Raw genomic sequence first — 16,930 nt, 5'->3', positions numbered from 1 at the left:
GTGAGGCCTGCTGTATTCATTTTGTATTTTTTCAGAAGACTCGGATAAAGAAACAATCGGTTCTCTGGTGGCTAGGAAGCTGTGTTTGAAACTGTTAATAAGAACATGTGTAACTAGAAACACCTTCAGTAACAGGTCTCACACTAAATTGTTGGCCTTTCCTGCTCTTGCCATCTTTAATCTAAAGCAGCTTTGGAAGTTTGACTGGAATAGTGGTTCCAACTCTTCATCCTCCAGATGCTTTGGACTTCTCCAGAGTGCCAGCTAGCATGGACAATGATCAGGGTGTCCTGACAGTTGAAGTCCTAAACATCTGAAGGCCAAAGAACACTGGACTAGAGGACAGTAGGTGAAGATGAGCCTACTAAACCATTCCCGCCAGATCAAAATTTCATCTGGCTGCTAGTGAATCGTTTAGGGGTGGGAGAGATATCAGTGGGCGGCATACATTTCCTCTCCTTGTATGAATCAATGCACACATATGTGCATTTGTATGGACACAATTTTCCACATTCTCTAATACCTCTGCGAGGCAACAGTTGCAACTAAAAAGTGAAGGAGGCATATTTTCTTCTTGCTTTCTTAATTTACTGTCTTCTCATCATTTAGTTTGGACAAGCTAGGTCTGTTAACCTTAGTTGTATGTACCCATATGTTGGTGAGCTGAGCCAAGCAAAAGTGACTTGACTCAGCATGGAAACTGCTACAGTGAAACAGAATGCCAAATCTTTGGCCGAACGCACTGATTTTTCTCATATAACATGTCCAGGGGGTTCATTCATTTTGTTGATTCTGGTTAGATACTCATAATTTTTAAAAACCATGTGAACATTTAATCTGATTCAGGAAAGAAAACCTCCCGTGTGGGTGTGAAGAGCCAAACACGTGGTCCATAACAATAGTTTATCACCGTTACATTTTAGCAGCCAATTGCTCTACACTGGTTTGGATATATCTGGATAAATGTGAGCCACTTGGGTCCCAATTGGGAGAAGGATGGAATATACATTAAATAAATTCTATAAGGTACAAATGGTCTGTCTGATACAGTGGTAAGAACTAGACAGTGGGCTCTTGGTACCCTGAGGTTTTGGTTCCATGACCTCTTGTTAACCAAAATCTGTGGTGCTCAAGTCCCATTAAATGCAGTGGCATTTGTAAAAGTGTGTCCTTTATAAAAAAAATAGGAAAATAAAGTTGCTTTTTGGAATTTAATATTTTTTTTAATACGTTAAGCCATGGCTGGTTGAATCTGTGGACAGGATCCCTGGAAACAGATGGCTGATGTTACTAAGTTAATTGGTATTTCCATTAAAATCAAGGGGAATTAACTTCATTTCAGTGGGACAAAAATTTAGGCCTAAATCCAATGCAAGTCCCATTTACAGTAGGTCCATTGAATCAGTGGGGTTTAAATAAATGTTTGATTACTATTCAGTTATTAATTCAGTGGGTTTACTCTAGTCTTCAACATTAGGAAAAACTCCTGACAGTAAGGCTGTTCAACAGTGGAACACGCTCCCGGGGGTGATGGAGTCTCCCCTTGGCAGTTTTTTAAACAGAGGCTGGATTCCATCTGTCAGGAGTACTTGATTGTGTCTTTCTGCATGGCAAGGGGTTAGACTGAATGGCCCTTGTGGTCCTCCAATATGATTCTATATTTTAGCTGGATTTGCAGTTGGATTTAAGCCATAGTTTTATGCTTGCATACAGTAGAAGTGACAGATGCGAAGAGCTGGATAGTATTTGCTTGATATGTAATGGTGGCATCGGAATGACAATATGTAGGACCAAGCCTTAGCACATACCAAACGATGCTGGATGCACTGTGGAAACAGCAGTGCTCATGCAGCTAAAAGCAAATGTAAGGGTTAGTCTTAGTTGGATTTCCCTTTCCCTATTTGTTTTCATGCATTTGTTCAGCCTATTTGTTTTTTACTGCATATGTTGCATAAGTTCAGTATAAAATAAAAGTTTTAAATTATTGTTGTACACATTTTGTACATTTATTTTTGAGATGAACATTAATGCTGTTGAGTAACGAAATTTGTCAGTGAATATAAAAAGCTTTAGAAAATTCCTGCCATAGTATTATTCTCTCGGTTCATTCAGTGTTTCATCCATGATGCATATTTTGAGATTTTGCTTTATTATTCTTGGTAATTTCAAAGGGATTAGTTTATATGTGGATGATGCCTTGATGCTATATTCTTTCATTCACTCTGAAAAAAGATATAGAATATACTTAAATAATATTTTTTGGCAAGGCTGTTCCAGATTTCTTTTCATTGTGTTCTGGGTCATGGGGAAACAGAAAGAAAAGTAAGACAGATAAATGACACAGATACCTATACTTAAGAGTGGGCTGGTACCTTTTAGATGTGTACATGTTATAAGCTAGGTTTAGACCTTTTAACTGTTTTGTATTCACACTAAATTGCGGCACCATTGGCCATGACTACAAGGTCCCTAGAATACCTTAAAAATCAGGCAGCCGGCTCTTACACGCCTTGTTTACACCACAGCTTGTCGGCTGGAGGGGGCTGGAATTTCATCCCTGAGTGCCCCCAGGGGCTAACAGACCACAAAGGGTGGGCTGAGGCCGCATGTTTTTGCTGCTGAGGGACGCCGCAGCAGCTAAACTGTGTGGTGTCCCCCCGCAGTAAAAAGAACCTGCTAAGCAGGTTCTTTTTACAGTGCAGTCTGGACACCATGGATGCACCAATAGTGCACTGTCGCATGCCCATGAAGTAAGAGGACGTCGCCACGCCCCCCCATGCCACCGGGGAGGCGGCCGAGACTTGCCCCAAAGCTGCTCGTGCGGGCACCTGCGTGGGGGGGGGAGGGCAGGTGAGAGCAGCTACTTAAGCCGGCTCGCGCACCGAAGGAGGACGCCGCCACGCCCCCCATGCACCGGGGAGCGGCTGGGACTTGCCCCAAAAGCGCGTCTGGCGGCACCTGCGGAGAGGAGGCCGGTGAGAGCAGCCTCTTAGCCGGCTCGCTGGCACCGAGGACGCCGCCACAGCCCCCCCCCTGCCTGCCACCGGGGGCGGCCGAAGGACGTGCCCCAAAGCAGCTCTGGGCGCGTGACCTGCGGAGGGAGGAGGCCGGTGAGAGCAGCCTACTTAAGCTGGCTCCCGCACCCGAAGGAGGCCGCCGCCACGCCCCCCCCATGCCACGGGGAGGCGGCCGGAGGACTTGCCCCAAGCCTCTGTTAGCGCGGCTGAAAGAACTGGGGTTTGTGCCCTGATACCATTGGGCAGTTTTTTTGGGTTTTTGTATTTGTGGTAACTCTGGGGGTGGGGGTTAAGGGTTTGGATTATCGCTATGTTTGTTATGTAATATTGGCTGTTTGGTGATATGCATTGATATTATACTGAAAACGGTATGTTTTGCCTTTGCAGTGGTACCCAGGTTACGAAAAATTCGTTCCGCCGCCGCGTTCGTAACCGAATCCTTCGTAAGCCGAAAAAGCCATAGGCGCTAATGGGGAAAAGCGCGATTTCGGGCGAATAGCCCAAAAGCACCAAAAATTTTTTCGTACCCGAAATAACCTTCGTAACCGGACAGTTTTTTCCTATTGATTTTTTCGTAACCCGGAAATTTCGTAAGGCGGTGCTTTTCGTATCCGGGGTACCACTGTGTATGAGATGTATTGCTATTGATATTATGATGATTTGAATTGTAGTGTTATGTTATTGTATGCAAATTGTTTGTAAACTGCCTTGATTAATTTGTTTTAGAAGGGGGTATACAAATAAACCTTAGTATTATTATATTATTTATAGTGTGGCGCAGCGATGTCTGGTGCTGGGCTGCGGTTGTGTATCATAGTGGCGTCCTTGTGGATGGGAAGCCCACCATGATGGTGCCATCGGGCTTAGAGACTAGGGTCAGGAGTGTGTGGATGCTATGCGCTCCCGAACCCTAGAAGGGTGTTGGCATGTCTTCCCGTGTTCGGTACTACTTCACTCCGTATGAGCTGCCTGGCTTTTAAGGTGAGCTTTAGGCAGGTTGGATTGGGAGATTATACATTGTTTTAATTGTATTTTGGGAAGATGTTTTTGGGTCTTATATGGAGAGAAATAGAGAAGTAATTAAAATGAAAATGAAATAAATTCAGTTGTACCAGTGTTCATGAGGGAGCATCAAAGCTAAAATACAGTTGTCCCTCCAATCGCTAGGGTTGGGGCACAGACCCCCGTGAATTGGAAAACTGCAAATAACAAAAACCCTGTTTTTTACTGAGAGGACACCTCTAGGACTCTAGGGCTTCCAGGGCAACTCTGGCCAACGTCTGAGAGACACTGACCACAAATGCCTAGTAGTGTATCCTCTCTAGGAATCTCTATGCCTTTCAGTGCAACCTTTAGTTAAAGTTGACTATAGAGTTGCACGAGGACCTAGATATTCCAGAGAAACCTATTAACAAATCCGTGAATAGTCAAATCCGCAAATATCAAATCTACAAATGGGAGGGATAATTGGCTGTAATATGAGAAGACATGGCTCATAGAAAGACAATATGCTTGGTAAAGTAGAAGGAGTCAGAAAAGAAGAAGACCACATTACAGGGGGATAGAATCGTCAAGATCCCGAGTCTCAAGATTGGTCAGAGTTGTCATGACAGGGTGGCTTGAAGGTCTCTCATTCATAGGATCTACGGTAGTCAAAAGTACTTGACAGCATTAACAACACAAATACTTATGGTTGACACCAAGGGAAATCTTGACTCATCTATGAGGTCAAGCAATATTGAACATTTTTAATTCCAGAACTTTCAAATACAGTTGGCTTTTTCCTTTCCACAGGCTTGCCATCTGGAGTGGAGCAACACGGATGCCTGCACACCATTGTCCTCATAGCGTCATATGCAGCAGCACAATTACCAGGCACATTATGCAGCCATTGAAGAGAATGGGACTTGAGGTCCCATAGAATTTGCCATTTTGGGGGGTGGCAGTGGTCTGGAATGCAACCCCCACAGATACGAAGAGCCATCTGTACTACCTAATTCTCCATGGAAACTAAAAGTTTTTTTTAATGGGCCAGTTTTTCAATGAAAGACTGGAAAAGTTGGGGGCCATTTGGGATTACATACAGCAGATCACAGTTTGGCTAGTTTCCCAACATTCTGTTTGGATTCCTAACCATGAGCAAAATGCAGTTGGTAGTCCATTTACATGATACCTGAAAACATCCTGGGGAGGAAATTCCTCTTCCTTTTCTTATGGGAGCTGTGTTTGGATAACATATTGTAAGGGAGAAAGAAAGATGGATCAGCCGCTGTTCTTTCCATGAGTAAAAGAAGAAGTAGGAAGAGGTGTGTTCAGAGAAAATGAAGCCTGAGAGTCTATAAATCTAAGACCAATCCCCTCTTTTAAAAAAGTGTAGTAAACCCACTTTTGTACTTCTACAAATAGCGATATCTTCTGCAATCACGTTTATGGTATAGAACTTTTTGTTCTTCTGCATCCTAAACCTTTGAATGATTGCATTTGACCATTGTTATTCTATGTCCTCCTGGTTAATTCCTGAGTTTACGTTTATTGTGTGAGCTTCACAATACTTAGTGCAATTTCCCCCCTAGAAACATTTGTTATGTTTCTGTTAGGAACTCGAACTGACAATATACACTGGTAAAAATCTGGGCTGTGTTCTGACTTCAGAAATGTAATTAAGCCTAACTCAAAATGCTTCGGGAAACCATGGCTATTTGCTCCAGAAAGAACCTGCTCACTAATCAACCCATTTAATCCAATTTAAAATAGCAGTATTTGTGATTCCCTGTGATTATCAGACCAAAGCATGAACCGTATAAATATGCTATTAAGCTTGCAGTTAAAAGATGCAGATAACAACATTCCTAACCTGTGATCATTGAAACAGATTATGATATGTATGAATGAGTTTAGGGTAGCACAACTGTGAGAAGTAGATACAAAAAATAGGCTTCGAATTTTAACTTCTCATATATTTCAGAATGTTTCATCGTTGGAAGGATGCACTTTCTTCTAAGGACTGCAATATTGCCTGTGTGCACAAGTGCCTGGAGTGACAACAGTGTTTGTACAATATTTGCACAGTTTTATATTATATAAATAGACTGTAATTTAAATTATATTTATATGTAATATAACTGATTTAATGTTTTACAGCTGGCGCCCGACCATACACGGGCGCCCTTAGCGGCTTGAGCAACGCACTCAAGCCGCGGGGCGTGCCAGGGCGGAAGGGGTTGCGTGTCCCTCATTGAATGGGCGTGTGTGCCTGTTGCCCCCGCGGGCTGCCGCGCCACGCGCACGGCTTGAGCATAGGCGGAATTCGCCTTACGCGGAGGGATCTGGAACGGATCCCCGCGTAAGGCGAGGCCCACTGTATATTGTTAAAAGGCCCTTCCTTCGATGACCATAGGTCAAAGCAATAATGCCATCAATCAGTTCTCTTACCAGATGCAATGTAACAATGGTGTGTAGATGTGGAAAAGAGGGAAAACTGGGTACAAAGTAGGCATAGGACAGAGATTCTTGTAACCCATCAGCTATGTAGGGTACAGAAACCATGACACTTGGGCCCAGCTCAGTCAACCTCATAACAAGAGTGAGTGAAGTGTGGTACATGGACCTTGTGTGCAACAAACCTGCCACACACAGCTCCCCATCCTTGACTACTGTATTTATCAACAGGAGCTGATGGGAGCTTGTGTTAACTAATGTACAGAGGATCACAGATTTTCCAGCCTTGGTCTAAACAGACTAGATGAAGGTGAAGGATAACAGCTGCCATGGGCCCCAGCCAGTATGACGATCATCAGAGACCCCCAAAATCTGGAAGGTGCCAAGTTGCCTACTTCCAATTTAAATTATCTGAACGTGGTCTTCATGTGGTTTTTGGATTAAAAAAAATAGGGCTCTAGGTTGTGTCATATTGGGTTGCATACAGTCTATATCATTAACTTTATTGTTCCTAGAAATCAAAATGATATCTGTGTGAGCTAGGCAAAGGCTAGCAGTAAGAGGTATCCATGGAAACTGGTCAGTCAAGCAGTCAAAGGGCAAAAGACCCCAGCCACATTTATTTAACTCCCTCTTTATCCAGGAGAGGAAAAACCTTTGAAGCACATGGTATCATAAACTCAGGTGGGTAAAGGACTATCTTGAGAATCTTTTGAAGTTTCCATCTAAGAATGAATAGTTAGAGAAAGCTTAATACTGTTGCTGACTCAGTGAAAAGGGGATTGCATTTTAAGTAGCCAGTCCTGCCAATAGAATATTGATTTAGATGGGAGGCCAGGATTAGGTTTAGATCAAAGGGAAGGCAATGAACAACTCAAAATGATTTCTAAATATATTCAGGAACAAAGTTTGAGAAATGCCCCAGTCCAAGCCAGTCAGTTCTGCATAGAAGAGGAATTCTGTAGGATACTATATTGAAAAATCAGAGCTAGCTATTGTACAGAAGGCCCTTGGTATCCATGTTGGCGATTGGTTCCTCCCCATGGATACCAAAATCAGTGGATGCTCAAGTCCCATTAAATACAATGACATAGAAATGGTGCCATTATATAAAATGACAACGTAAAAGTTTATTTTTTGGAAATCAATCAGTCTGTCTGCCTGTTTTTGTTTTTTTTTTCCAAATCGTGGATGGCTGAACCCATGGATAAGGATTCTGTGGATAGGGAGAGCTGACTATACCCACGGTTGAGTAGAATTGGGGATTTCAGGAGGTGTTGCATGACAACCATCAGCTGTGGAAAATCCCTCTTTTGCAGAGCCATTAAAGATATAGGAGACCTCTTCAGTTTTCAATCTGGCAACCCTATTACAATGCAGGTATATAGCTCCAGGTACATCTTGCATTCCTGAACACTTAAAAAATACACTACTTTATCATATAATGGGTGAGCACAAGTAATTGCCTGTGATTTGGGAGCTACTGGGGTGTAGTAGTTAGGAGTGTTGAATGAGGATTTAGGAGATCTAGGCTCAGGTCCCTACTATACCACAAAGCTCATTGGGTGACTTTAGACTAGGCTGTCTCTCTGACCATACCCTATTCTCTAGGGTTGTTTTGAGACACAATGCTGGGAGATGGAGAACCATTCATACCACACTGAGCTCACTTGAGGAGAGATGGAATATAAATGCTCACACAACAACATTTAGAGTACATAGAGCATGATCCAAGTGAGATGTACACAGAGTAAGTGTTTATGTGACTGTAGTGTTTGTTTTAATAAGGTCAACAGCAATGGAACCAAATACTGAACCAAAAACCAAATACTGGGGAAAAAATGACAACACCAGAGAAGATAGATTTCAGAGTAATTATGTAAGCCTGTTCATCTGTTAATTCTTTAGAGGCTTTTTAATCAACTGTTTACAATGAGTAACAAAAGGTTTTATGGAAGAAAAGTGAGAATTAGTCAGGCAACAAGAGAATCAAGGGGTATTTTCCTTCCTTAAATTCCCTGCACATTATTCCCCCCTTTTCATTGCATTATTAATGAAAATACCATATTAATTCACTTTAATTAAAATCCTGCCATGCAATTCTTTGATAGAGAAGCAATTTTTAGTCCTTACCCAGTTAAATTGTTTAATGAAAGATTTTTCTCAGTGTTAGTAGGATCAGCACCGCTGCTTCTCTTTGATTGCCATCAGGTGTAATGGCTTTTCCAGCTGCTTTGAAAAAGGAAAAAAAAAACCATAATTGGACATAGGTCAATGCTTTCCTGCAGGATTAGCAGCCCTGCTATAGAAAATGGACCTTAAATATTGATTTCCTTTATCCTGTAGATTTTGTACAGGCATTTGTAGGATAGTGGATATACAAATGGCTCTGCAATCCATCTAAACCAGTGTATCTGTGAGAGCATTCCAAACCAGTGCCATTAATTCCAGCTGGAGGAGCTTAAGATAAAGGATGGATAAGAATGTGTGTAATTTTATACACATGTAATGTTTGTTAATGTTTTTTAAAATGAATAAAAATTATTTAAAAAAAAAGATAGAGAGAAAGGTGCCTTCCTTCTACTCAAGAAGGCATGTTTGCCTTTTAGAGGCCCTGTTTGTGCCTACCGTAAACCTTCTCTACTGGTTGGGTTCTGTTAACACTATAGTTATGCTGGGGTAGGCTGGAGGCAGCTTGGTGGCAAGTTTGGAATCAGGGGCCAAAGCATTTTGAGTTCCCCAAGAGATTCCAGCATTGGGCCACTCCCCTGCACCAGGCTTTAGTGGTTATAATTTGTTAAAGCAGTTAAATTTGTTGAGTGCATATTATTCCATACCTTCCAAGTGTCCCAGTTTTTCAGGGACAGTCCTAATTAACCATCCCACTTTTCAAGCTGCTTTTATGATGTCTTAATTGCTCTCTTTTTCTCCCATTTCCCCCCTCTGTTCTTGGCTTACTTCATTTTCTGCAAGCTGAGTTCAAAGTGCAAAAGCAGTTTGCATTCAATCAGCTCAGTGGGAGGGGAAAGGTAGATGAGGGGGTGAAATTGTGCCCTTGCCAGTAGGTGCAGGCAAAAGTAAACTGGTGCAGCCACTTCTAACTAGTCTGTTCTTCCTCATTAATAACGTTTGCTATCTTGACCACACTCTGAGTTTGCTTGGCCATGTGTGTCATAACTTGTCAAATGTTAGAGGTTATGTAATTGTTTAGGGTGGTTATAATAAAAAGGGACACCAAAAAGCTCAAAAACTGTGGAAATAAGCATTGCAATGCATATACAGTTTAATGTAAACTGAGGCAAGTCCACCCTCACTAGATGGAGACTAGCTGGTGCTGACTGGGAAGGAGATCTTGGGGTAGTAGAGGACAGCTCTGTGGAATTAATGTGCAGCTGCTATGAAAAAAACAAACAAAAACAAATTGGACATTGAGAACTATTAAAAATAGAATCAAAAGATAAAACTACCACAATTGTCAGTGGCTTTAAGAAATCTATGGCGTAAATGCTGGAATATCAAGTAGAGTTCTGTGTCCAGTTCTGGTCACTGCATATAAAAATGTACAATGGATGTGCAGTGAAAAGGGCAACTGTAATGATAAGTGACTGGGACAACTGCTCTTGGAGGAAAAGGTATAATAAGGTTTTCTTTTATTTAGGAAAAAAAATCTAGTTAGTGGAGATACAATAGGAGTATATAAAACAGTGTATATACAAAGCAGCTAGGGAGAAACTTTTCTCTCCTTCCCATAATGCTAGAAACCAGTACTGTCCCCTTCGTATGAATGGTGGGAGATTCAGAACAGATGAAAAGAAACACTTCTTCACACTGTACAAACCCAAACTGTCAAATTCACTGTCACAAAATGTAGTGATGGCCACTTACAGAGACAACTTTAAAGAGTGTGGGGAGTTAGACAATTCCATAGAGATCTAGGACTTTCAGCTCAGGACTATCCCAAGTTCTGAGATTTCAGGACCAAACCTTGAGACTAAAGAACTCATTCACATTATACAATTATAACTGTATTATTCCACTTTAACTGCCATGGTTCCATTCTATAGAATCCTTGGATTTGTGGTTTGTTGTTTGGTGAGGCACTGGTGCCTCTGGATGAGAATTCTAAATGCTCCTCCCTACACTACCAATATCAGGATTCTATAGAATGGAACCATGGCAGTTGAAGTGGCATAATATCACTATAAATGTATAGAGTGATTGGGGGTAGGCTGGCAAGGGTTATGTTAAAAGGGCCAGCCCCTGGTGATATATTTAAGCACAATACATTAAGCATCCACCACAGCTGCCTATTAAGCCTCTACCTCAGTTGCAAAGGGTATGTCATCCAGATCAAAAACACTTGGTCTAACAAATATGGAAAAGTATATACAAACACACATTTGAAGGTACTAATGTTACCCTCAGATTTCTCTCCTTATCCCAAGGACTGTAGAAGATAGCCAGGCACTGAGATCTGGCAGTCCTAAGGGCTACTAGCCATGATGGTAATGTGCCTCTACTGTCCAAGATATTATGTCTCTTAGTACTGATTGCTTGGGAACATGTGTGGGAGGATGCCATTATGTTGACTATTATGAAAACAAACAATGCTTTAGATGTCAAGTCTACACCAATGCACAGAGTTTGGTAAACAAATAAGATGAGCTTGAAGCCCTAGTGCAGGAAGGCAAATATGACTTTATAGGTACACAGAGGCTTGGTGGGTTGACTTCCATGACTGCAATATAAGAAACGAAGGATATAATCTTTTGAAAAAGAGTCAAAGGTGAAGAAAGGGAGGGGAGTAGCATTATATGTCAGACAAATTCTCTTATACAGAAATCTACATGAGTGATCAGTCTGAATCAGTGGAGAACATATGGGTAAAAATACATGGAGAAATAAATAAAAACAACACTGTAGTAGGAGTTTATTATAGGATGTCACACCAAGATGAGGTGGTGGATGATCATCTTATGAAACAAATCTCAGAAATCTCAAAGAAGCAAGAACTGGTATATCTTGCTATCAGCAGGGAGAGCTATGCTAAGCATAAGCTTTCCAACAAATTCCTGATGTGCCTTGCAGGTAATTTCCTCTTTCAACAGGTGGAGGAAGGAACAACGGGATTAGGAATCCTGGATTTGATCCTAACCAATAGGAAGTAGTTGATCAGTGAAATCAAAGTACAGTGGTACCCCGGGTTACGAATTTAATTCGTTCCGCGGCGCCGTTCGTAACCCGAAAGATTTCGCAACCCGAAAAAGCCATAGCCGCTAGCGCTGGAAAGCCGCGATTTCGTGCGAAAAAGCGCCGAAAAGCACCAAAATTTTTTTCGTAAGCCGAAAAAAAAAATGTAACCCGGAACAGTTTTTTCCTATCTAATTTTTTCGTATCCCGGAAATTTCGTAACGCGGTCATTTCGTATCCCGGGGTACCACTGTACTTGGTATTTTAGGACAGAGTGGCCATGAATTGCTAGATTTTATGATGAATGGAGAATGCAGTCTAGTTAGAGGAGCATCTCTCACTCCCACTCCAACATTCTTCAATAAGTCTCTAGACTGAGGCATATAAATGGCCACACATACCAAGATGCATTTAGGATAACTGTCCACACAAGTTCTCCCTTCTGAATCACCCTGGTCTGATAAATTGCGGTATGTGTGGACACAGAACTTTGGCTGCTATGGTTTCCCCCTATGCATATGAATGTACGTGCTTCTGAACTATTTTACTGGGCCCCACAACAATGTTGCTATGGAGCTCAGTATACACACACATGCAAAAATCCAGCTTTTCTGTTTAAAACCATGGCAAATCTTCACATTTTCTCTGTGGATTAAAGCCCTAAGATGATTGTCCCATATGCTGTTTGGGCAGTTTGCTGTGAAAACTAGGTAAGACCTGGCTGGCAGGCTGCCATCCTGAACAAGAATACACCTTTCTGTAGGTGAGGGGAAACTACAATTAACAATCTGTAAGCCGCTTTGATAGCCTTTTGGCTGCAGAATAGGGTATAAATAAATAATAATTATTATTATATTATATAACAGTTTGTTACAGATTCCACTTGTGCTTCAAAATTCCAATGAAATTTTTTTTTCATTGCCGTCTTTTGCCATCCTCTTCCCTAGCAGGTCTCCTCTGAAAGCTAGGTGTAACCATCCAACATTACACAAAGGGGCAGCATTTCTGACATGAAGGTCTAGTAAGAGGAAAAGCTTCTGTTTGTTTGTTTGCATAATTCCTGATAGTTATTTATCTATTTAAGGTATATGAGCCTGCAGGGCCCCCACCTCCAAATCTCAATTGAAGATCTATCCAAGAGACTTTCTAAATTGTCAAAATGTCTGTTCTACTTGAGTAAGAAGATGACTTTTGTTGGAGCAATTTTTGTCAGCCTTTTAATGCCAAATGTGCTTGCCATGGTTATTTAATGTTTTCTAAAATTTGTTTTTATTAGCACAGAAGCAAGCAGCTCTGCTATTCAATAGCGACACACATTTTCTGAGGCTGACTCACTAAGTTCTTCTTGCCTATTATTAAGCATGATAGTAGTTCATCCAAAGTAAGTGGAGACTGAGACTAGCTACCCCTGAACTTGCCACATTAAATCGCGCCCTGCAGTTCCCTCTGCAACCTTTAAATGAGCATCGGGTGAGTTCACTGTCAATGAATCACTTTTTCATTTTCAAGGAGGAGAGTTGAATGCAAATTGCAAGAATTCACTCCATGTCCTTCGAGTTCTGTTTTAAGGTCATGGCATGTATAAGCTGGTGCAAGGTAGGTATTTTTCAAAGCTTTTCTTCAAATGGTTACATTCACAAATGACAGAAAGTAATATTCTCTTCTAACAAGAATACTATTATGTTCAGGTGTTGATACACTCCTTTCCTGATGACCTAAACAAGCACTAGCCATTTTTGTGTAGCTGAAAGAAAGAATCAAATACAATCAAATCACACACCCATACTTTTAGATCTGAGCTCATTTGTACAGCCAGTGTTTTTTAGTACTTAAAGTGTTTGACTGGATATTATTGAAATCCATTTTCTAGTCTCTTCCCTGCCTTGAAACTAACTGAAAAACATCTAGGGGTAGCTGTGTTGGTCATATAGCAAAGCCAATAACATCCAAACAATGATACCTTTATTGGGACAACCAAAATGCACAATTACATGTTGCAAGTTTTCAAAGTCATACTGGCTTCTTCATCAGGCAAACATGAGGGAAACATTGAAAATGCTAGTCATAGGGCTGCATTTACTGTTTCTGATCTTAGTTCAGATGTTAGGGAAGGCTATCTGTAGGCTGGCATCTTCCCCTTTGGTCGTGCCATCACTGGTTGATGTTCAAAGTCAATGAAATTTAATGTGCATTTGCAGTTCAAAGAAAATGTTTCATTGGAACCCAGCATGTTTCTTTCCTTTGTGAAGCCATAGGCTCTTATGTAGGTAGAGAACACTGAATTTATCAAGAAGTCTTCATGTTTTGCAGCAGGAAAACTTTAGGTGGTGTAGAGGTAAAGCATGCCAATCAGTCCCAATATTAGAAAAAAATGCTTTACCTTTGTTGGAGGCAGAAGCCTCAGATGGCAAGGTCCCAGTGCACTGGCTTTCTCTTTAGGATTCCCCTGTGATGTCTAAAATGTGGTATCTTTAAATCACAAAAACATCTAGTGGTAGCCATGTTGGCCATATAGCAAAGATGAATCCAAGGAAACATCTTTGAATTGCAAATGGACATTAATTTTCCTATGCTATATGGCCAACACAACTACCCCTAGATATTTTTTTGGATTTCAAATGTAGAAAATTCTGGGCTAGAAGTACCAGTGCTCTGAGTGATACAGTCGGCCCTTCTTATACACCAAACCCCAGCGTATAACAAGGATCCACTGTACAAGTAATTTAAAAATAATTTATGTTTCGTTCTTTTCACAATATCTTGCTTACTCTTGATATCCTAAGGATTTACACATACATCATTCAAATCTAACTCTCTTCAACAATGAAGGTACATCCGTTTTAAACAAGATTTAATGTGAGTGCCAAGCTGCCTATTTTTTCAAGCTGTCCTCAGAACCAAATGGACTGCAAAACTGTCTCCTCTCTGGTACTTTTAGTTTTGAAGACCATGAAGAATCTGCTTTTCTTTCTTCACACCACACAACTGAGGTAAAAGTGCACTATGCTAGTGGGGCAAACATTCAAGCATGAAGGGTAGCATAGCCAGCCATTAACCAAATAGCTGCTAAGGGTCACTGACATAAAGATTTGTGTCAATCTAGTCTAAAATTCACAATACAAGACTAATGGCAAGGACATATATAGTCCAGATCTCTTTTAAGGACATTTGTTTTGAATATGTCAGAAGGAACGGACCTGGCTAGGCTGTGACGCCTTAGGAAACAGAATCCCTAGAAAGATTAATTAGTGAATAAAGCAATCCATCATGGTTTGTCAGAAACAAAGGAGAAAGATGGTAATAACATTTATTTCTTAAATGTCTTTCTAAGATGCTACTTAGGGCCAAACTAGACATGCCATTATTCATAACTTTAGCTTTTGTGCAGCTATTTAGATAAATAAATCCTGGAGTAGGGGAATGATGGATAAGGAAAATGGCATGAGAGTAGACAACTTGAACTTTCTTCATGGATGCAACTGGGATCTTTCCTCTTCTTATCAGTATCAAACACAAGAAAGATTTTGTTTGGAAAACTGGAGAGGACAAAGAATTATTGGCACGTTACAGAACACCTGGGAATACACAGCGGCCAAACCGCGTGGTTCTCGGGCGCAGCAAAAAAGAAGTGCCAAAATGGCATTTCTTTTTGCGCTCCCGAAGTGGCGCCGTGAGGCGCTAGTCGCACACTCGCGGCCTCACTTCCACGGTGCGACGTCTGGACACAACGTGTCCGCGACGTCAACATAGTGGCGCCCGTGTGGAAGGGCACCGCCATTTTGTACGTACCCAGTACATACTAGAGTTAGGGGCGTCAGGAAGTGACGCCCCTTCCTAACCCTAGTACGTCCTGGGGACGTACTATATGCCCGTCCGGAACGGGCCATTGTCTCCCAGGTCTTTGCTGCAATCAGGGCAAGTGGTTGCATCCTGGCTATTAAAAACAACAAGAAGTAATTAAAAAGCTAAATAACTTAATAAAGTCTTGTACAGTTTGTTTTTTAGTTAGTTACTTAGTTAAAATTTATTTAATTATTTATTAATTTATTAAGACTCAGTTGACCCCACACACACACACAACTGGAAAAGGTAATTAATTGCGGGATACAGACCGCCCCTTTGGGGCGGCCTGCAGGCACCGCAATCCCCGCCGGATAGGGGCCTGAGCAGCCAGAGTGGCAGCCCTGGAGGCCCTGATCTGCCGCTTTTCCAGACCTCGGGGAAGTGGCAAAATGCCGTTTCCCCCTGGCCTGGAAAGGGGCGTCCTTAGGGCTTCATGCCCCAGGGCACGCCAGGGAGCTGCTGCTGGGAGAGAAAGGGGCCGCTCGGTCCCTTTCCCCCTGGCTTTGTCCCCGCAGCCATTTGGTGGCTGCGGGAATGAGGCGCTCCCCAGGAAGGAGCTCCGTTTTGGAGCTCCTTCCGGCACCACTGAAAGGGCACCACAAGCGCCCTGCAGTGGCGCGAGCACGTCATGCCTGCACCGCGCTGTTTGGATGCGGCGTGGCTGTCACATCAAAATGGCAGTGCCCATCTGTATAGGGCGCCACCATTTTGACATACGGAATGTGTGCTAGGGTTGTGGGGTGTCTGTAAGTGATGCCCTGAGGCAATCCTAGCACGTATTCCTTATGTGCTAAAAGGCCCGTCTGGAGAGGATCAATCTTAGCTTGGTGATTCTTCATAGCTGCTGTAACCCCATTTTTTCCCCCTGTTATTCAGATTCTATGTTGGTTTCCTTCACAATTCATCTCAGCCAAACAAGAAAGCATGTGACAAACAAGAGGCCCTAATAATGCTACACAGTGAATCTAGTTTGGCACATGTAACTAGTCAGGCTTGGTATACATAAACTGTAACTTTATCGGTGCAGTACAATAGTCCAAGAGTCTGTCATGTTAGGAGTTGCACTTTTACAGGTTTACTTTCCCTCACTGCCACTGTTGTTGTTATTTGTCTTCAAGATGCTCCCGATTTATGACAACCCTAAGACGACCCTATCATGGCATTTTCTTAGCAAGATTTGTTTATAGGAGGTTTGCTGTTGCCTTCCCCTGAGGCTGAGAGCATGTGACTTGCCCAAAGTCAGGCAGTGGGTTTACATGTCTGAGCTGGGATTCCAACCCTGGTCTGCAGAGTCATAATTCAATGTTCAAACCACTACAACCATGGTGACTCAGTACCACTGTAACTGTGGCCTTCTCCATCCTGCCACTGTGCTAACATGTACACCACTGTAATGATGGCATTATAGTGCAACAACAGAATTCTGGTCATAACACCAGAAG

Source organism: Sceloporus undulatus, chromosome 3 (assembly GCF_019175285.1).
Source record: "Sceloporus undulatus isolate JIND9_A2432 ecotype Alabama chromosome 3, SceUnd_v1.1, whole genome shotgun sequence".
In the NCBI taxonomy this organism is placed as follows: domain Eukaryota; kingdom Metazoa; phylum Chordata; class Lepidosauria; order Squamata; family Phrynosomatidae; genus Sceloporus; species Sceloporus undulatus.
This window is presented reverse-complemented; position numbering follows the sequence as displayed.